The sequence below is a fragment of the Rhamphochromis longiceps genome, linkage group LG6 (genome assembly GCF_057381845.1).
Source record: "Rhamphochromis longiceps isolate RC_006_pf linkage group LG6, R_longiceps_female_GT1.1, whole genome shotgun sequence".
Taxonomy (NCBI): domain Eukaryota; kingdom Metazoa; phylum Chordata; class Actinopteri; order Cichliformes; family Cichlidae; genus Rhamphochromis; species Rhamphochromis longiceps.
The window spans coordinates 591,545-613,699 of record NC_140562.1 but is presented as its reverse complement, the minus strand read 5'-3'; positions in this window follow the sequence as shown (position 1 = coordinate 613,699).

Below are 22,155 nucleotides of genomic sequence, written 5' to 3'. Positions count from 1 at the left end.
AACGAAATGCAGTTTGCATCCATCCAGAAGTGCTTTAGTGATATAGATATATTACAATATATAATAGCAATAATATAGATATGTGGCTACAATGTAGCTTGCCATCACCAGTGTGTGAATGTGTGTGTGAATGGGTAAAAAAAAAAAAGAGGCAGCACGGTGGCACGGTGGTTAGCACTGTTGCCGCACAGCAAGAAGGTCCTGAGTTCAATTCCAACATCAGGCTGGGGTCTTTCTGTGTGGAGTTTGCATGTTCTCCCCGTGTTTGCGTGGGTTCTCTCCGGGTACTCCGGCTTCCTCCCACTGTCCAAAGACATGCAGCTTGTGGGGATAGGTTAATTGGATAATTCAAATTGCCACTAGGTGTGAATGGTTGTCTGTCCCTGTGTGTTGGCCCTGCGACAGACTGGCGACCTGTCCAGGTTGTACCCCGCCTTTCGCCCTATGACAGCTGGGATAGGCTCCAGCGCCTACCGCGACCCTGAAAAGGATAAGCGAATGGATGGATGGATGGATAGATATGTAAGTATATTACAGAAATGGGTCTATTATGGTATGTTATAATGTACACGGTATGAAGTATGTTGTGAATATTCTATAACTATAAGTATGTACAGGCTGTAGTGAGTACAAGCTATGAACAGGATATAAATATGAAAAACTATACAGAATATGAAATAATGATACTGATGTTTGTTGCATTTGAAATTATCTGACAGTTAAAATGTTTTATTATTTGTATTGCTCAAAATGACAGCGTGTAATCTGTTATCAGACTCAACTGGCTTCTCTCAAAAAGTAAAATAAGCCCCCCCACCACTTTAATCACACTCTAGATCTTGTTTTAACATACGACATAGAAACGGAACATTTAACAGATAACTCGTAAGCTGGAGATGAAATGGTGTGCAAAAATGTAGTAGATCATCATTTAGCCTGCTTTATTAAAAAAGCCCTCCATAAAGCTAGAACATCTTACTATTCATTACTGATTGAAGAAAATAAGAACAGCTTCTTCCCATGTGCTGTCAGAACTCTTAATGCAAACTAAAAGTATGAACTGACTTCCCCAGTTCATCCACTGTGATGCTGCTATTGATTAGCTATGTGCAATATCTCAGTCTTTCCATGTTTTGTGCAATATTTTAGGCTCATGTGCCATATCTCTAGTGTGTGCAATATTTATGGTCATGTGCAATATTTTGGTCTCAGTGGTATCTCAGTGGTATTACCACCCTAAACGACCATAGCCCCTCCATCCAGCCAGCGATCGTGGCTCAAGAGTTGGGAGGTCGCCTTGTAATCGGAAGGTTGCCGGTTCGAGACCTGGCTTAGACAGGCTCGGTCGTCGTGTCCTTGGGCAAGACACTTCACCTGTTGCCTACTGGTGGTGGTCAGAAGGCCCGGTGGCGCCAGTGTCCGGCAGCCTCGCCTCTGTCAGTGCGTCCCAGGGTGGCTGTGGCTACAATGTAGCTTGCCATCACCAGTGGGTGGATGACTGGATGTATAGTGTTTTGGGGTCCTTAGGGACTAGAAAAGCGCTATACAAATACAGACCATTTACCATTTCACCCCTATTTATTTTATTATATAACTGCCCTTGTATACACCCACAATGTTTCTGTTTCAATGTTTCTTACGCATACACCATGTATATAGTTGGTTATTTTTTTCCCTCGTTGTACATTGTTTTCTCTTCTTTACTTTCATTGCATCTCCAGCCCAGTACAGCTTAAGGGAAGTTGGGACAATGTAAAAGACTTTCTTTAGGCAATTGCATTTGAATTACCTAAATTCATGACAGGCATTCAAGCAGTAATGCCTGGACTGAGAAACAAACACACCAAGCTTCTGTGTTGTTTGAGCCAGAGACTGCACTTGTGGATGAACAATACAAACATTTTATGTTTATTATGTCAGTAATGTAACTTGCAATAAAAAGTTATGGGAAGCTTAGACTTAGTTTCAGAATAATTACATCTGATACTTTGTTTTATTGAAAAGGTTATTAAAGTTTTAAATTGTATGACAAATAAAATAATAAATTACTAAAAAACACCAGCTACAATATTCGTAATATGTGTGTTGTTCAGCAGAACAGTGTCCAGTATGTTAGTTGATATACTTTATTTACATTTGAAAACAAAAGTTGGCATTACAAGGAGCGTTTTTAATTCTTAATTTTTAAATAAACATACAGTGTTTATATTAAGTGTTGAATTAGAAAAAGATTCAAGGATATTATGTCAGACAATGGCAGTAAGAAACATAGTATTAAAATAGCTGTATATAGCATTATCTCTTTGACCTGAAGATTAATCTTGAGAAGAGGTCAAAGGTCAGTTATCGTTATGGGGTCTTGCTATATGCTATGACACAAACATAGCAGAGTTGTAAGTATCATAGTTTCTAGGCTCTAAGGCTTTTTGTCAGTTTAATAGTGAGCTTTACAAGATTGATGTTCGTGCTCAAGGTTGGCACAGGCCTAAGTTCGCTTATGACCACTAGAGCTGAAAACAAGACCTCAAGCAATCCTAAGGCTAATTAGCGCGGCTAGCATTTTAATATCTGTTAAATGTTGTCATTGCTAACATATACCTGTTTTACAGCATGGTGAGTAGCGAGAACGCTAAGTTATTGTTAGCTTCGATAAGAAAAATGTGAAGATGTAATATTACCATGAGCTATATGCTAATGTTATTCACTCAAGCAAACATCTCAGTTACGGATTTGCTGCTTTCTAATATCTATGTTTATTTCTGGATATACCTATACCTACGTGCTTATATTACATCCCACATAAAGGGTGAAAAGGCAGTAACTATAAATGACCATAAATTAACTGTAAATTACATTGCAGTGAGCTCCATTCTTATAGTTTTATTACGTGCACACGCAGTTGGCAACCGTAACCAAGGCGAGTGTTTAAATGCACTTCCACAACGTTCCATTCGTTCTTTTGTGCTGGCTCGTGAACTTGTCTTGACCTGCTCCAAACTCAGCTTGTGGAAAGATAACTTTTGGAGAATATTTCTACAGAAAGCGGAATTTACTAGAAAGCGACAGTACAAACGACTTCTTTGAGTCGTTTGTACTTGTGTTTCGTCATAACAGCAAAGCTGGCTGGCTCATCATGGATCCGGACTCATTGAAAGTCACCTGGCTGGTACGTTTCAAAGATTCTTCAATTATTTTAAGAGTCACTAGACAACTATAATAATTTAACAAGTTCCAGTGTGAATATCAAATTTTTAATGTGATCAAAATATGTGTATTCCAAGATTTTTCCCGGTAAATAGTTTGTATGCTTTAAATTTTGCGGGACAGCTGTAGAATTTATTACCGACTGGCCTATGAATGTGAAAAAAGGTGTTACTTTGATTGAAGGCTTCAAATTTGACACTGCCCCCCAATAAAATGGTTAAACTAGCTTAATGGACAAAGATTAGTAAAATACTCCCCAAAAAAAGAATAAAAATAAAATCAATTTCTATGGTAACAGCATTTTGTCACAATGATAGAACATGCAGGTGAACACACCAGATCCCCTGTAGCTCCTGACATCATTTTCTTCTCTGGATCAAAAGCTTCATTAGGTAAACTATAACGTTTTTTCCCAGCTACATAACGCAGTGATAAAAAAAATAATCAAAACAAAATAATATAAAAATAATATTGAAAACATTAAGCATAGTCAAAATAATCATGAAGTCAAACCTTTATGTGTGTGTTTTATTTTGTGTTTTATTTTAAAAAATATGTGCTTGGAGTTCCACTGCCTTTGTTTGTATTGGGAACATTTAGGACATGAAATTGGTACATTAAACCTCTGATGCTGTTTCAAAATGTGTTACATTGTTAATGAAAGAATTGTAATAAATAAATAAATAAATAAGAGAATGAGCTACCTAGTTAGTTATACATTTCCTGTAGTATATTTATGTAACAAGCTATTTATGTCCAGTTATTTACAAATGAGTACCTATTATCCATTACCTACTCCAACGTAGTGTTTGCATAAAGGTTTAAAAAGGACAAATAAAACAAAATGAATGTATACAAAATAAAATAGTGTTACCATAAAAGTGTAGTGTGCACAGAGTGAGCTGCCTTGGTGGAGGTTTGGTGCTCTTCTATTAAAAATGGATGCTTCACTTAATGATGTGAACTTAGTTGACATCTTTTGATCTCACATGAAAAAGTCGAAGTGTCACTCAGTCTGACATAAATGTAGCCTAAAATGCTCTTCTGTCATCATCTGCTCAAACTAATAAATGTAGGTCTGTTGCTTTAGCACTGGCTGTTTATTACATTCCTAATGTTATTTTAAACTTGTTTCCTTACAGACTGTCTTGACTATGTGGTTGAGCGTCCTGCAGAAGAAGGCCTTCCTCAAGTCATCAGGATCCTGGATGACAGTCTCCTGAACGCCATCTCTTCTGATGAAGCACAGGAAACTGATGCCCAGCGTGTCGGTGACGGTGAGTATATCCCTCCCTCAGTCTTCCCCTTTTCTCATAAAGAACTGGATGCTGATGCGTGTCAGCGAAGTGCAAGATGAAAAAACCCTCCCTGAAAATGAGGAATCAATGCTGGAAAGTCATTTTATTGCTTTGAGGTCTGTTTATTGCAAATATCTTTGACTTGTTTTTATGCCTTGTAATGTTTATGTGTGTATTTATGTCTTATAATGTTTATATGTGTATTTATGTCTTGTACTGCTGGTAAGTAACTTTCTTGCACTGACGTCTGTTTATTGCAAGTATCTTTGACTTGTTTTTATGTCTTATAATGTTTATATGTGTATTTATGTCTTGTACTGCTGGTAAGTAACTTTTTTGCACTGAGGTCTGTTTATTGCAAATATCTTTGACCTGTTTTTATGTCTTGTAATGTTTATGTGTGTATTTATGTCTTGTATTGCTGTTAAATGTGTATGTATGTCTTCAATTGCTGGTAAGTAACTTTCTTGCACTGAGGTCTGTTTGTCACAAATATCTTTGACTTGTTTTTATGTCTTATAATGTTTATGTCTGTATTTATGTCTTGTATTGCTGTTAAATGTGTATTTATGTCTTGTATTGCTGTTAAATGTGTATTTAGGTCTTGTATTGCTGGTAATTAACTTTCTTGCACTGAGGTCTGTTTGTCGCAAATATCTTTGCCTTGTTTTTATGTCTTGTAATGTTTATGTGTGTATTTATGTCTTGTATTGCTGTTAAATGTGTATTTATGTCTTGTATTGCTGTTAAATGTGTATTTATGTCTTGTATTGCTGGTAAGTAACTTTCTTGCACTGAGGTCTGTTTGTCACAAATATCTTTGACTTGTTTTTATGTCTTATAATGTTTATGTGTGTATTTATGTCTTCAATTGCTGGTAAGTAACTTTCTTGCACTGAGGTCTGTTTATTGCAAATATCTTTGACTTGTTTTTATGTCTTATAATGTTTATGTGTGTATTTATGTCTTCAATTGCTCTTAAGTAACTTTCTTGCACTGAGGTCTGTTTGTTGCAAATATCTTTGACTTGTTTTTATGTCTTATAATGTTTATGTGTGTATTTATGTCTTGTATTGCTGTTAAATGTGTATTTATGTCTTGTATTGCTGTTAAATGTGTATTTATGTCTTGTATTGCTGGTAATTAACTTTCTTGCACTGAGGTCTGTTTGTCGCAAATATCTTTGCCTTGTTTTTATGTCTTATAATGTTTATATTTGTACTTATGTCTTGTATTGCTGGTAAGTAACTTTCTTGCACTGAGGTCTGTTTGTCGCAAATATCTTTGCCTTGTTTTTATGTCTTATAATGTTTATGTCTGTATGTATGTCTTCAATTGCTGTTAAGTAACTTTCTTGCACTGAGGTCTGTTTGTTGCAAATATCTTTGACTTGATTTTATGTCTTATAATGTTTATGTGTGTATTTATGTCTTGTAATGATTATGTGTGTATGTATGTCTTGGATTGCTGGTAAGTAACTGTCTTGCACTGAGGTCTGTTTGTTGCAAATATCTTTGACTTCATTTTATGTCTTCTAATGTTTATGTGTGTATTTATGTCTTGTAATGATTATGTGTGTATGTATGTCTTGGATTGCTGGTAAGTAACTGTCTTGCACTGAGGTCTGTTTGTTGCAAATATCTTTGACTTCATTTTATGTCTTCTAATGTTTATGTGTGTATTTATGTCTTGTAATGATTATGTGTGTATGTATGTCTGGTATTGCTGTTAAATGTGTATTTATGTCTTGTATTGCTGGTAAGTAACTTTCTTGCACTTAGGTCTGTTTATTGCAAATATCTTTGACCTGTTTTTATGTCTTATAATGTTTATATTTGTACTTATGTGTTGTATTGCTGGTAAGTAACTTTCTTGCACTTAGGTCTGTTTATTGCAAATATCTTTGACCTGTTTTTATGTCTTATAATGTTTATATTTGTACTTATGTGTTGTATTGCTGGTAAGTAACTTTCTTGCACTGAGGTCTGTTTGTTGCAAATATCTTTGACTTGCTTTTATGTCTTATAATGTTTATGTGTGTATTTATGTCTTGTAATGATTATGTGTGTATGTATGTCCTCAATTGCTGTTAAGTAACTTTCTTGCACTGAGGTCTGTTTGTTGCAAATATCTTTGACCTGTTTTTATGTCTTGTAATGTTTATGTGTGTATTTATGTCTTGTATTGCTGGTAAGTAACTTTCTTGCACTGAGGTCTGTTTATTGCAAATATCTTTGACTTGTTTTTATGTCTTGTAATGATTATGTGTGTATGTATGTCTGGTATTGCTGTTAAATGTGTATTTATGTCTTGTATTGCTGGTAAGTAACTTTCTTGCACTTAGGTCTGTTTATTGCAAATATCTTTGACCTGTTTTTATGTCTTATAATGTTTATATTTGTACTTATGTGTTGTATTGCTGGTAAGTAACTTTCTTGCACTTAGGTCTGTTTATTGCAAATATCTTTGACCTGTTTTTATGTCTTATAATGTTTATATTTGTACTTATGTGTTGTATTGCTGGTAAGTAACTTTCTTGCACTGAGGTCTGTTTGTTGCAAATATCTTTGACTTGCTTTTATGTCTTATAATGTTTATGTGTGTATTTATGTCTTGTAATGATTATGTGTGTATGTATGTCCTCAATTGCTGTTAAGTAACTTTCTTGCACTGAGGTCTGTTTGTTGCAAATATCTTTGACCTGTTTTTATGTCTTGTAATGTTTATGTGTGTATTTATGTCTTGTATTGCTGGTAAGTAACTTTCTTGCACTGAGGTCTGTTTATTGCAAATATCTTTGACCTGTTTTTATGTCTTGTAATGTTTATGTCTGTATGTATGTCTTCATTTGCTTTTAAGTAACTTTCTTGCACTGAGGTCTGTTTGTTGCAAATATCTTTGACCTGTTTTTATGTCTTATAATGTTTATATTTGTACTTATGTCTTGTATTGCTGGTAAGTAACTTTCTTGCACTTAGGTCTGTTTATTGCAAATATCTTTGACCTGTTTTTATGTCTTATAATGTTTATATTTGTACTTATGTCTTGTATTGCTGGTAAGTAACTTTCTTGCACTTAGGTCTGTTTATTGCAAATATCTTTGACTTGTTTTTATGTCTTATAATGTTTATGTCTGTATGTATGTCTTCATTTGCTTTTAAGTAACTTTCTTGCACTGAGGTCTGTTTGTTGCAAATATCTTTGACCTGTTTTTATGTCTTATAATGTTTATATTTGTACTTATGTCTTGTATTGCTGGTAAGTAACTTTCTTGCACTGAGGTCTGTTTGTTGCAAATATCTTTGACTTGTTTTTATCTCTTATAATGTTTATGTCTGTATGTATGTCTTCAATTGCTGTTAAGTAACTTTCCTGCACTGAGGTCTGTTTGTTGCAAATATCTTTGACTTGTTTTTATGTCTTATAATGTTTATGTGTGTATGTATGTCTTCAATTGCTGTTAAGTAACTTTCTTGCACTAAGGTCTGTTTGTTGCAAATATCTTTGACTTGTTTTTATCTCTTATAATGTTTATGTCTGTATGTATGTCTTCAATTGCTGTTAAGTAACTTTCTTGCACTGAGGTCTGTTTGTTGCAAATATCTTTGACTTGTTTTTATGTCTTATAATGTTTATATTTGTACTTATGTGTTGCATTGCTGGTAAGTAACTCTCTTGCACTAAGGTCTGTTTGTTGCAAATATCTTTGACTTGTTTTTATGTCTTAAAATGTTTATGTCTGTATGTATGTCTTCAATTGCTGTTAAGTAACTTTCTTGCACTGAGGTCTGTTTGTTGCAAATATCTTTGACCTGTTTTTATGTCTTATAATGTTTATATTTGTACTTATGTGTTGTATTGCTGGTACGTAACTTTCTTGCACTGAGGTCTTTTTGTTGCAAATATCTTTGACTTGTTTTTATGTCTTATAATGTTTATGTCTGTATGTATGTCTTCAATTGCTGGTAAGTAACTTTCTTGCACTGAGGTCTGTTTATTGCAAATATCTTTGCCTCTTTTTTATGTCTTATAATGTTTATGTCTGTATGTATGTCTTCAATTGCTGTTAAGTAACTTTCTTGCACTGAGGTCTGTTTATTGCAGATATCTTTGACCTGTTTTTATGTCTTATAATGTTTATATTTGTACTTATGTCTTGTTTTGCTGGTAAGTAACTTTCTTGCACTGAGGTCTGTTTATTGCAAATATCTTTGACTTGCTTTTATGTTTTATAATGTTTATGTGTGTATTTATGTCTTCAATTGCTGGTAAGTAACTTTCTTGCACTGAGGACTGTTTGTTGCAAATATCTGACTTGCTTTTATGTTTTATAATGTTTATGTATGTATGTATGTCTTCAATTCCTGTTAAGTAACTTTCTTGCACTGAGGTCTGTTTGTTGCAAATATCTTTGACCTGTTTTTATGTCTTATAATGTTTATATTTGTACTTATGTCTTCAATTGCTGGTAAGTAACTTTCTTGCACTGAGGTCTGTTTATTGCAAATATCTTTGACCTGTTTTTATGTCTTATAATGTTTATATTTGTACTTATGTCTTCAATTGCTGGTAAGTAACTTTCTTGCACTGAGGTCTGTTTATTGCAAATATCTTTGCCTCTTTTTATGTCTTATAATGTTTATATTTGTACTTATGTCTTGTATTGCTGGTAAGTAACTTTCTTGCACTGAGGTCTGTTTATTGCAAATATCTTTGACCTGTTTTTATGTCTTATAATGTTTATATTTGTACGTATGTCTTCAATTGCTGGTAAGTAACTTTCTTGCACTGAGGTCTGTTTATTGCAAATATCTTTGACTTGTGTTTATGTCTTATAATGTTTATGTCTGTATGTATGTCTTCAATTGCTGTTAAGTAACTTTCTTGCACTGAGGTCTGTTTATTGCAAATATCTTTGACCTGTTTTTATGTCTTATAATGTTTATGTCTGTATGTATGTCTTCAATTGCTGTTAAGTAACTTTCTTGCACTGAGGTCTGTTTGTTGCAAATATCTTTGACTTGTTTTTATCTCTTATAATGTTTATGTCTGTATGTATGTCTTCAATTGCTGGTAAGTAACTTTCTTGCACTGAGGTCTGTTTGTTGCAAATATCTTTGACTTGTTTTTATGTCTTATAATGTTTATGTCTGTATGTATGTCTTCAATTGCTGTTAAGTAACTTTCTTGCACTGAGGTCTGTTTGTTGCAAATATCTTTGACTTGTTTTTATCTCTTATAATGTTTATGTCTGTATGTATGTCTTCAATTGCTGTTAAGTAACTTTCTTGCACTGAGGTCTGTTTGTTGCAAATATCTTTGACTTGTTTTTATGTCTTATAATGTTTATATTTGTACTTTTGTGTTGTATTGCTGGTACGTAACTTTCTTGCACTGAGGTCTTTTTGTTGCAAACATCTTTGACTTGTTTTTATGTCTTATAATGTTTATGTCTGTATGTATGTCTTCAATTGCTGTTAAGTAACTTTCTTGCACTGAGGTCTGTTTGTTGCAAATATCTTTGACTTGTTTTTATGTCTTATAATGTTTATGTCTGTATGTATGTCTTGTATTGCTGGTAAGTAACTTTCTTGCACTGAGGTCTGTTTATTGCAAATATCTTTGCCTCTTTTTTATGTCTTATAATGTTTATGTCTGTATGTATGTCTTCAATTGCTGGTAAGTAACTTTCTTGCACTGAGGTCTGTTTATTGCAAATATCTTTGCCTCTTTTTATGTCTTATAATGTTTATATTTGTACGTATGTCTTGTATTGCTGGTAAGTAACTTTCTTGCACTGAGGTCTGTTTATTGCAAATATCTTTGACCTGTTTTTATGTCTTATAATGTTTATATTTGTACGTATGTCTTGTATTGCTGGTAAGTAACTTTCTTGCACTGAGGTCTGTTTATTGCAAATATCTTTGACTTGTTTTTATGTCTTATAATGTTTATGTCTGTATGTATGTCTTCAATTGCTGTTAAGTAACTTTCTTGCACTGAGGTCTGTTTGTTGCAAATATCTTTGACTTGTTTTTATGTCTTATAATGTTTATGTCTGTATGTATGTCTTCAATTGCTGTTAAGTAACTTTCTTGCACTGAGGTCTGTTTATTGCAAATATCTTTGACTTGCTTTTATGTTTTATAATGTTTATGTGTGTATTTATGTCTTGTATTGCTGGTAAGTAACTTTCTTGCACTGAGGTCTGTTTGTTGCAAATATCTTTGACCTGTTTTTATGTCTTATAATGTTTATGTCTGTATGTATGTCTTCAATTGCTGTTAAGTAACTTTCTTGCACTGAGGTCTGTATGTCTTCAATTGCTGTTAAGTAACTTTCTTGCACTGAGGTCTGTTTGTTGCAAATATCTTTGACCTGTTTTTATGTCTTATAATGTTTATATTTGTACTTATGTCTTGTATTGCTGGTAAGTAACTTTCTTGCACTGAGGTCTGTTTATTGCAAATATCTTTGACCTGTTTTTATGTCTTATAATGTTTATATTTGTACTTATGTCTTGTATTGCTGGTAAGTAACTTTCTTGCACTGAGGACTGTTTGTTGCAAATATCTTTGACTTGCTTTTATGTCTTATAATGTTTATGTGTGTATTTATGTCTTCAATTGCTGTTAAGTATCTTTCTTGCACTGAGGTCTGTTTGTTGCAAATATCTTTGACTTGCTTTTATGTCTTATAATGTTTATGTGTGTATTTATGTCTTCAATTGCTGTTAAGTATCTTTCTTGCACTGAGGACTGTTTGTTGCAAATATCTTTGACTTGCTTTTATGTTTTATAATGTTTATGTGTGTGTATATATCTTTGACCTGTTTTTATGTCTTATAATGTTTATGTGTGTATTTATGTGTTGCATTGCTGGTAAGTAACTTTCTTGCACTGAGGTCTGTTTGTTGCAAATATCTTTGACCTGTTTTTATGTCTTGTAATGTTTATGTGTGTATTTATGTCTTGTAATGATTATGTCTGTATGTATGTCTTCAATTGCTGTTAAGTAACTTTCTTGCACTGAGGTCTGTTTGTTGCAAATATCTTTGACTTGTTTTTATGTCTTATAATGTTTATGTCTGTATGTATGTCTTCAATTGCTGTTAAGTAACTTTCTTGCACTGAGGTCTGTTTGTTGCAAATATCTTTGACTTGTTTTTATGTCTTATAATGTTTATGTCTGTATGTATGTCTTCAATTGCTGTTAAGTAACTTTCTTGCACTGAGGTCTGTTTATTGCAAATATCTTTGCCTCTTTTTTATGTCTTATAATGTTTATGTCTGTATGTATGTCTTCAATTGCTGTTAAGTAACTTTCTTGCACTGAGGTCTGTTTATTGCAGATATCTTTGTCCTGTTTTTATGTCTTATAATGTTTATATTTGTACTTATGTCTTGTATTGCTGGTAAGTAACTTTCTTGCACTGAGGTCTGTTTGTTGCAAATATCTTTGACTTGTTTTTATGTCTTATAATGTTTATGTCTGTATGTATGTCTTCAATTGCTGGTAAGTAACTTTCTTGCACTGAGGTCTGTTTGTTGCAAATATCTTTGACTTGTTTTTATGTCTTATAATGTTTATGTCTGTATGTATGTCTTGTATTGCTGGTAAGTAACTTTCTTGCACTGAGGTCTGTTTATTGCAAATATCTTTGACCTGTTTTTATGTTTTATAATGTTTATGTGTGTATTTATGTCTTGTAATGTTTATGTGTGTATGTATGTCTTCAATTCCTGTTAAGTAACTTTCTTGCACTGAGGTCTGTTTGTTGCAAATATCTTTGACCTGTTTTTATGTCTTATAATGTTTATATTTGTACTTATGTGTTGCATTGCTGGTAAGTAACTTTCTTGCACTGAGGTCTGTTTGTTGCAAATATCTTTGCCTCTTTTTTATGTCTTATAATGTTTATGTCTGTATGTATGTCTTCAATTGCTGTTAAGTAACTTTCTTGCACTGAGGTCTGTTTATTGCAGATATCTTTGACCTGTTTTTATGTCTTATAATGTTTATATTTGTACTTATGTCTTGTATTGCTGGTAAGTAACTTTCTTGCACTGAGGTCTGTTTGTTGCAAATATCTTTGACTTGTTTTTATGTCTTATAATGTTTATGTCTGTATGTATGTCTTCAATTGCTGGTAAGTAACTTTCTTGCACTGAGGTCTGTTTGTTGCAAATATCTTTGACTTGTTTTTATGTCTTATAATGTTTATGTCTGTATGTATGTCTTGTATTGCTGGTAAGTAACTTTCTTGCACTGAGGTCTGTTTATTGCAAATATCTTTGACCTGTTTTTATGTCTTGTAATGTTTATGTGTGTATGTATGTCTTGTATTGCTGGTAAGTAACTTTCTTGCACTGAGGTCTGTTTATTGCAAATATCTTTGACCTGTTTTTATGTTTTATAATGTTTATGTGTGTATTTATGTCTTGTAATGTTTATGTGTGTATGTATGTCTTCAATTCCTGTTAAGTAACTTTCTTGCACTGAGGTCTGTTTGTTGCAGATATCTTTGACCTGTTTTTATGTCTTATAATGTTTATATTTGTACTTATGTGTTGCATTGCTGGTAAGTAACTTTCTTGCACTGAGGTCTGTTTGTTGCAAATATCTTTGCCTCTTTTTATGTCTTATATTGTTTATGTCTGTATGTATGTCTTCAATTGCTGGTAAGTAACTTTCTTGCACTGAGGTCTGTTTATTGCAAATATCTTTGCCTCTTTTTATGTCTTATAATGTTTATATTTGTACGTATGTCTTGTATTGCTGGTAAGTAACTTTCTTGCACTGAGGTCTGTTTATTGCAAATATCTTTGACCTGTTTTTATGTCTTATAATGTTTATATTTGTACTTATGTGTTGCATTGCTGGTAAGTAACTTTCTTGCACTGAGGTCTGTTTGTTGCAAATATCTTTGACTTGTTTTTATGTCTTATAATGTTTATGTCTGTATGTATGTCTTGTATTGCTGGTAAGTAACTTTCTTGCACTGAGGTCTGTTTATTGCAAATATCTTTGACCTGTTTTTATGTCTTGTAATGTTTATGTGTGTATGTATGTCTTGTATTGCTGGTAAGTAACTTTCTTGCACTGAGGTCTGTTTATTGCAAATATCTTTGACCTGTTTTTATGTTTTATAATGTTTATGTGTGTATTTATGTCTTGTAATGTTTATGTGTGTATGTATGTCTTCAATTCCTGTTAAGTAACTTTCTTGCACTGAGGTCTGTTTGTTGCAGATATCTTTGACCTGTTTTTATGTCTTATAATGTTTATATTTGTACTTATGTGTTGCATTGCTGGTAAGTAACTTTCTTGCACTGAGGTCTGTTTATTGCAAATATCTTTGCCTCTTTTTATGTCTTATAATGTTTATATTTGTACGTATGTCTTGTATTGCTGGTAAGTAACTTTCTTGCACTGAGGTCTGTTTATTGCAAATATCTTTGACCTGTTTTTATGTCTTATAATGTTTATATTTGTACGTATGTCTTGTATTGCTGGTAAGTAACTTTCTTGCACTGAGGTCTGTTTATTGCAAATATCTTTGACCTGTTTTTATGTCTTATAATGTTTATGTGTGTATTTATGTCTTCAATTGCTGTTAAGTATCTTTCTTGCACTGAGGTCTGTTTGTTGCAAATATCTTTGACCTGTTTTTATGTTTTATAATGTTTATGTGTGTATATATCTTTGACCTGTTTTTATGTCTTATAATGTTTATATTTGTACTTATGTGTTGCATTGCTGGTAAGTAACTTTCTTGCACTGAGGTCTGTTTATTGCAAATATCTTTGACCTGTTTTTATGTCTTATAATGTTTATATTTGTACGTATGTCTTGTATTGCTGTTAAGTATCTTTCTTGCACTGAGGTCTGTTTGTTGCAAATATCTTTGACTTGCTTTTATGTTTTATAATGTTTATGTGTGTATTTATGTCTTCAATTGCTGTTAAGTATCTTTCTTGCACTGAGGTCTGTTTGTTGCAAATATCTTTGACTTGCTTTTATGTCTTATAATGTTTATGTGTGTATTTATATCTGGTATTGCTGGTAAGTAACTTTCTTGCACTGAGGTCTGTTTGTTGCAAATATCTTTGACTTGTTTTTATGTCTTGTAATGTTTATGTGTGTATTTATATCTTGTATTGCTGGTAAGTAACTTTCTTGCACTGAGGTCTGTTTGTTGCAAATATCTTTGACTTGCTTTTATGTCTTATAATGTTTATGTGTGTATTTATGTCTGGTATTGCTGGTAAGTAACTTTCTTACACTGAGGTCTGTTTGTTGCAAATATCTTTGACTTGTTTTTATGTCTTGTAATGTTTATGTGTGTATTTATATCTTGTATTGCTGGTAAGTAACTTTCTTGCACTGAGGTCTGTTTGTTGCAAATATCTTTGACTTGCTTTTATATTTTATAATGTTTATGAGTGTATTTATGTCTTATAATGTTTATATTTGTACTTATGTGTTGTATTGCTGGTGAGTAACTTTCTTGCACTGAGGTCTGTTTGTTGCAAATATCTTTGACTTGCTTTTATGTTTTATAATGTTTATGTCTGTATGTATGACTTCAATTGCTGTTAAGTAACTTTCTTGCACTGAGGTCTGTTTGTTGCAAATATCTTTGACCTGTTTTTATGTCTTATAATGTTTATATTTGTACTTATGTCTTGTATTGCTGGTAAGTAACTTTCTTGCACTGAGGTCTGTTTATTGCAAATATCTTTGACCTCTTTTTTATGTCTTATATTGTTTATGTCTGTATGTATGTCTTCAATTGCTGTTAAGTAACTTTCTTGCACTTAGGTCTGTTTATTGCAAATATCTTTGACTTGTTTTTATGTCTTATAATGTTTATGTCTGTATGTATGTCTTCAATTGCTGTTAAGTAACTTTCTTGCACTTAGGTCTTTTTATTGCAAATATCTTTGACTTGTTTTTATGTCTTATAATGTTTATGTCTGTATGTATGTCTTCAATTGCTGTTAAGTAACTTTCTTGCACTGAGGTCTGTTTGTTGCAAATATCTTTGACCTGTTTTTATGTCTTATAATGTTTATATTTGTACTTATGTCTTGTATTGCTGGTAAGTAACTTTCTTGCACTGAGGTCTGTTTATTGCAAATATCTTTGACCTGTTTTTATGTCTTATAATGTTTATATTTGTACTTATGTGTTGCATTGCTGGTAAGTAACTTTCTTGCACTGAGGACTGTTTGTTGCAAATATCTTTGACTTTCTTTTATGTTTTATAATGTTTATGTGTGTATATATCTTTGACCTGTTTTTATGTCTTATAATGTTTATATTTGTACTTATGTGTTGCATTGCTGGTAAGTAACTTTCTTGCACTGAGGTCTGTTTGTTGCAAATATCTTTGACTTGCTTTTATGTTTTATAATGTTTATGTGTGTATATATCTTTGACCTGTTTTTATGTCTTATAATGTTTATATTTGTACTTATGTGTTGCATTGCTGGTAAGTAACTTTCTTGCACTGAGGTGTGTTTGTTGCAAATATCTTTGACTTGCTTTTATATTTTATAATGTTTATGAGTGTATTTATGTCTTGTATTGCTGGTAAGTAACTTTCTTGCACTGAGGTCTGTTTGTTGCAAATATCTTTGACTTGCTTTTATATTTTATAATGTTTATGAGTGTATTTATGTCTTGTATTGCTGGTAAGTAACTTTCTTGCACTGAGGTCTGTTTGTTGCAAATATCTTTGACTTGCTTTTATATTTTATAATGTTTATGAGTGTATTTATGTCTTGTATTGCTGGTAAGTAACTTTCTTGCACTGAGGTCTGTTTGTTGCAAATATCTTTGACCTGTTTTTATGTCTTGTAATGTTTATGAGTGTATTTATGTCTTGTATTGCTGGTAAGTAACTTTCTTGCACTGAGGTCTGTTTGTTGCAAATATCTTTGACTTGCTTTTATATCTTATAATGTTTATGAGTGTATTTATGTCTTGTATTGCTGGTAAGTAACTTTCTTGCACTGAGGTCTGTTTGTTGCAAATATCTTTGACTTGCTTTTATATTTTATAATGTTTATGAGTGTATTTATGTCTTGGATTGCTGATAAGTAACTTTCTTGCACTGAGGTCTGTTTGTTGCAAATATCTTTGACCTGTTTTTATGTCTTGTAATGTTTATGTCTGTATGTATGTCTTCAATTGCTGTTAAGTAACTTTCTTGCACTGAGGTCTGTTTATTGCAAATATCTTTGACCTGTTTTTATGTCTTATAATGTTTATATTTGTACTCATGTCTTGTATTGCTGGTAAGTAACTTTCTTGCACTGAGGTCTGTTTGTTGCAAATATCTTTGACTTGTTTTTATATCTTATAATGTTTATATTTGTACGTATGTCTTGTATTGCTGGTAAGTAACTTTCTTGCACTGAGGTCTGTTTATTGCAAATATCTTTGCCTCTTTTTTATGTCTTATATTGTTTATGTCTGTATGTATGTCTTGTATTGCTGTTAAGTAACTTTCTTGCACTGAGGTCTGTTTATTGCAAATATCTTTGCCTCTTTTTTATGTCTTATATTGTTTATGTCTGTATGTATGTCTTGTATTGCTGTTAAGTAACTTTCTTGCACTGAGGTCTGTTTATTGCAAATATCTTTGACCTGTTTTTATGTCTTATAATGTTTATGTGTGTATTTATGTCTTCAATTGCTGTTAAGTATCTTTCTTGCACTGAGGTCTGTTTGTTGCAAATATCTTTGACTTGCTTTTATGTTTTATAATGTTTATGTGTGTATATATCTTTGACCTGTTTTTATGTCTTATAATGTTTATATTTGTACTTATGTGTTGCATTGCTGGTAAGTAACTTTCTTGCACTGAGGTCTGTTTATTGCAAATATCTTTGACCTGTTTTTATGTCTTATAATGTTTATATTTGTACGTATGTCTTGTATTGCTGGTAAGTAACTTTCTTGCACTGAGGTCTGTTTATTGCAAATATCTTTGCCTCTTTTTTATGTCTTATATTGTTTATGTCTGTATGTATGTCTTGTATTGCTGTTAAGTAACTTTCTTGCACTGAGGTCTGTTTATTGCAAATATCTTTGACCTGTTTTTATGTCTTATAATGTTTATGTGTGTATTTATATCTTGTATTGCTGGTAAGTAACTTTCTTGCACTGAGGTCTGTTTGTTGCAAATATCTTTGACTTTCTTTTATGTTTTATAATGTTTATGTGTGTATATATCTTTGACCTGTTTTTATGTCTTATAATGTTTATATTTGTACTTATGTGTTGCATTACTGGTAAGTAACTTTCTTGCACTGAGGTCTGTTTGTTGCAAATATCTTTGACTTGCTTTTATGTTTTATAATGTTTATGTGTGTATTTATGTCTTCAATTGCTGTTAAGTATCTTTCTTGCACTGAGGTCTGTTTGTTGCAAATATCTTTGACCTGTTTTTATGTCTTATAATGTTTATGTGTGTATTTATGTCTGGTATTGCTGGTAAGTAACTTTCTTGCACTGAGGTCTGTTTGTTGCAAATATCTTTGACTTGTTTTTATGTCTTATAATGTTTATATTTGTACTTATGTCTTGTATTGCTGGTAAGTAACTTTCTTGCACTGAGGTCTGTTTATTGCAAATATCTTTGCCTCTTTTTTATGTCTTATATTGTTTATGTCTGTATGTATGTCTTCAATTGCTGTTAAGTAACTTTCTTGCACTGAGGTCTGTTTATTGCAAATATCTTTGACCTGTTTTTATGTCTTATAATGTTTATGTGTGTATTTATGTCTGGTATTGCTGGTAAGTAACTTTCTTGCACTGAGGTCTGTTTGTTGCAAATATCTTTGACTTGTTTTTATGTCTTATAATGTTTATATTTGTACTTATGTCTTGTATTGCTGGTAAGTAACTTTCTTGCACTGAGGTCTGTTTATTGCAAATATCTTTGCCTCTTTTTTATGTCTTATATTGTTTATGTCTGTATGTATGTCTTCAATTGCTGTTAAGTAACTTTCTTGCACTGAGGTCTGTTTGTTGCAAATATCTTTGACCTGTTTTTATGTCTTATAATGTTTATGTCTGTATGTATGTCTTCAATTGCTGTTAAGTAACTTTCTTGCACTGAGGTCTGTTTGTTGCAAATATCTTTGACTTGTTTTTATGTCTTATAATGTTTATGTCTGTATGTATGTCTTCAATTGCTGTTAAGTAACTTTCTTGCACTGAGGTCTGTTTATTGCAAATATCTTTGACTTGTTTTTATGTCTTATAATGTTTATATTTGTACTTATGTCTTGTGTTGCTGGTAGTAACTTTCTTCCACTGAGGTCTTTTTGTTGCAAATATCTTTGACTTGTTTTTATGTCTTATAATGTTTATATTTGTACTTATGTCTTGTGTTGCTGGTAAGTAACTTTCTTGCACTGAGGTCTTTTTATTGCAAATATCTTTGACTTGTTTTTATGTCTTATAATGTTTATGTCTGTATGTATGTCTTCAATTGCTCTTAAGTAACTTTCTTGCACTGAGGTCTGTTTGTTGCAAATATCTTTGACCTGTTTTTATGTCTTATAATGTTTATATTTGTACTTATGTCTTGTATTGCTGGTAAGTAACTTTCTTGCACTGAGGTCTGTTTGTTGCAAATATCTTTGACCTGTTTTTATGTCTTATAATGTTTATATTTGTACTTATGTCTTGTATTGCTGGTAAGTAACTTTCTTGCACTGAGGTCTGTTTGTTGCAAATATCTTTGACTTCTTTTATGTCTTATAATGTTTATATTTGTACTTATGTGTTGCATTGCTGGTAAGTAACTTTCTTGCACTGAGGTCTGTTTGTTGCAAATATCTTTGACCTGTTTTTATGTCTTGTAATGTTTATGTGTGTATTTATGTCTTGTATTGCTGGTAAGTAACTTTCTTGCACTGAGGTCTGTTTGTTGCAAATATCTTTGACCTGTTTTTATGTCTTATAATGTTTATGTGTGTATTTATGTCTGGTATTGCTGTTAAATGTGTATTTATGTCTTGTATTGCTTGTAAGTAACTTTCTTGCACTGAGGTCTATTTATTGCAAATATCTTTGACTTGTTTTTATGTCTTTTAATGTTTATGTGTGTATGTATGTCTTCAATTGCTCTTAAGTAACTTTCTTGCACTGAGGTCTGTTTGTTGCAAATATCTTTGACCTGTTTTTATGTCTTATAATGTTTATATTTGTACTTATGTCTTGTATTGCTGGTAAGTAACTTTCTTGCACTGAGGTCTGTTTGTTGCAAATATCTTTGACCTGTTTTTATGTCTTGTAATGTTTATGTGTGTATTTATGTCTTGTATTGCTGGTAAGTAACTTTCTTGCACTGAGGTCTGTTTGTTGCAAATATCTTTGACCTGTTTTTATGTCTTATAATGTTTATATTTGTACTTATGTCTTGGATTGCTGGTAAGTAACTTTCTTGCACTGAGGTCTGTTTGTTGCAAATATCTTTGACTTGTTTTTATGTCTTATAATGTTTATGTCTGTATGTATGTCTTCAATTGCTGTTAAGTAACTTTCTTGCACTGAGGTCTGTTTATTGCAAATATCTTTGACCTGTTTTTATGTCTTATAATGTTTATATTTGTACTCATGTCTTGTATTGCTGGTAAGTAACTTTCTTGCACTGAGGTCTGTTTGTTGCAAATATCTTTGACTTGTTTTTATCTCTTATAATGTTTATGTCTGTATGTATGTCTTCAATTGCTGTTAAGTAACTTTCTTGCACTGAGGTCTGTTTGTTGCAAATATCTTTGACTTGTTTTTATATCTTATAATGTTTATATTTGGACGTATGTCTTGTATTGCTGGTAAGTAACTTTCTTGCACTGAGGTCTGTTTATTGCAAATATCTTTGCCTCTTTTTTATGTCTTATATTGTTTATGTCTGTATGTATGTCTTCAATTGCTGGTAAGTAACTTTCTTGCACTGAGGTCTGTTTATTGCAAATATCTTTGCCTCTTTTTTATGTCTTATATTGTTTATGTCTGTATGTATGTCTTGTATTGCTGTTAAGTAACTTTCTTGCACTGAGGTCTGTTTATTGCAAATATCTTTGACCTGTTTTTATGTCTTATAATGTTTATGTGTGTATTTATGTCTTCAATTGCTGTTAAGTATCTTTCTTGCACTGAGGTCTGTTTGTTGCAAATATCTTTGACTTGCTTTTATGTTTTATAATGTTTATGTGTGTATATATCTTTGACCTGTTTTTATGTCTTATAATGTTTATATTTGTACTTATGTGTTGCATTGCTGGTAAGTAACTTTCTTGCACTGAGGTCTGTTTATTGCAAATATCTTTGACCTGTTTTTATGTCTTATAATGTTTATGTGTGTATTTATGTCTTGTATTGCTGGTAAGTAACTTTCTTGCACTGAGGTCTGTTTATTGCAAATATCTTTGACCTGTTTTTATGTCTTATAATGTTTATGTGTGTATTTATATCTTGTATTGCTGGTAAGTAACTTTCTTGCACTGAGGTCTGTTTATTGCAAATATCTTTGCCTCTTTTTTATGTCTTATATTGTTTATGTCTGTATGTATGTCTTGTATTGCTGGTAAGTAACTTTCTTGCACTGAGGTCTGTTTGTTGCAAATATCTTTGACCTGTTTTTATGTCTTATAATGTTTATATTTGTACTTATGTGTTGCATTGCTGGTAAGTAACTTTCTTGCACTGAGGTCTGTTTGTTGCAAATATCTTTGACTTGCTTTTATGTTTTATAATGTTTATGTGTGTATTTATGTCTTCAATTGCTGTTAAGTATCTTTCTTGCACTGAGGTCTGTTTGTTGCAAATATCTTTGACTTGTTTTTATGTCTTATAATGTTTATATTTGTACTTATGTCTTGTATTGCTGGTAAGTAACTTTCTTGCACTGAGGTCTGTTTATTGCAAATATCTTTGCCTCTTTTTTATGTCTTATATTGTTTATGTGTGTATGTATGTCTTCAATTGCTGTTAAGTAACTTTCTTGCACTGAGGTCTGTTTGTTGCAAATATCTTTGACCTGTTTTTATGTCTTATAATGTTTATGTCTGTATGTATGTCTTCAATTGCTGTTAAGTAACTTTCTTGCACTGAGGTCTGTTTGTTGCAAATATCTTTGACTTGTTTTTATGTCTTATAATGTTTATGTCTGTATGTATGTCTTCAATTGCTGTTAAGTAACTTTCTTGCACTGAGGTCTGTTTATTGCAAATATCTTTGACTTGTTTTTATGTCTTATAATGTTTATATTTGTACTTATGTCTTGTGTTGCTGGTAGTAACTTTCTTCCACTGAGGTCTTTTTGTTGCAAATATCTTTGACTTGTTTTTATGTCTTATAATGTTTATGTCTGTATGTATGTCTTCAATTGCTCTTAAGTAACTTTCTTGCACTGAGGTCTGTTTGTTGCAAATATCTTTGACCTGTTTTTATGTCTTATAATGTTTATATTTGTACTTATATCTTGTATTGCTGGTAAGTAACTTTCTTGCACTGAGGTCTGTTTGTTGCAAATATCTTTGACTTGTTTTTATGTCTTATAATGTTTATATTTGTACTTACGTGTTGCATTGCTGGTAAGTAACTTTCTTGCACTGAGGTCTGTTTGTTG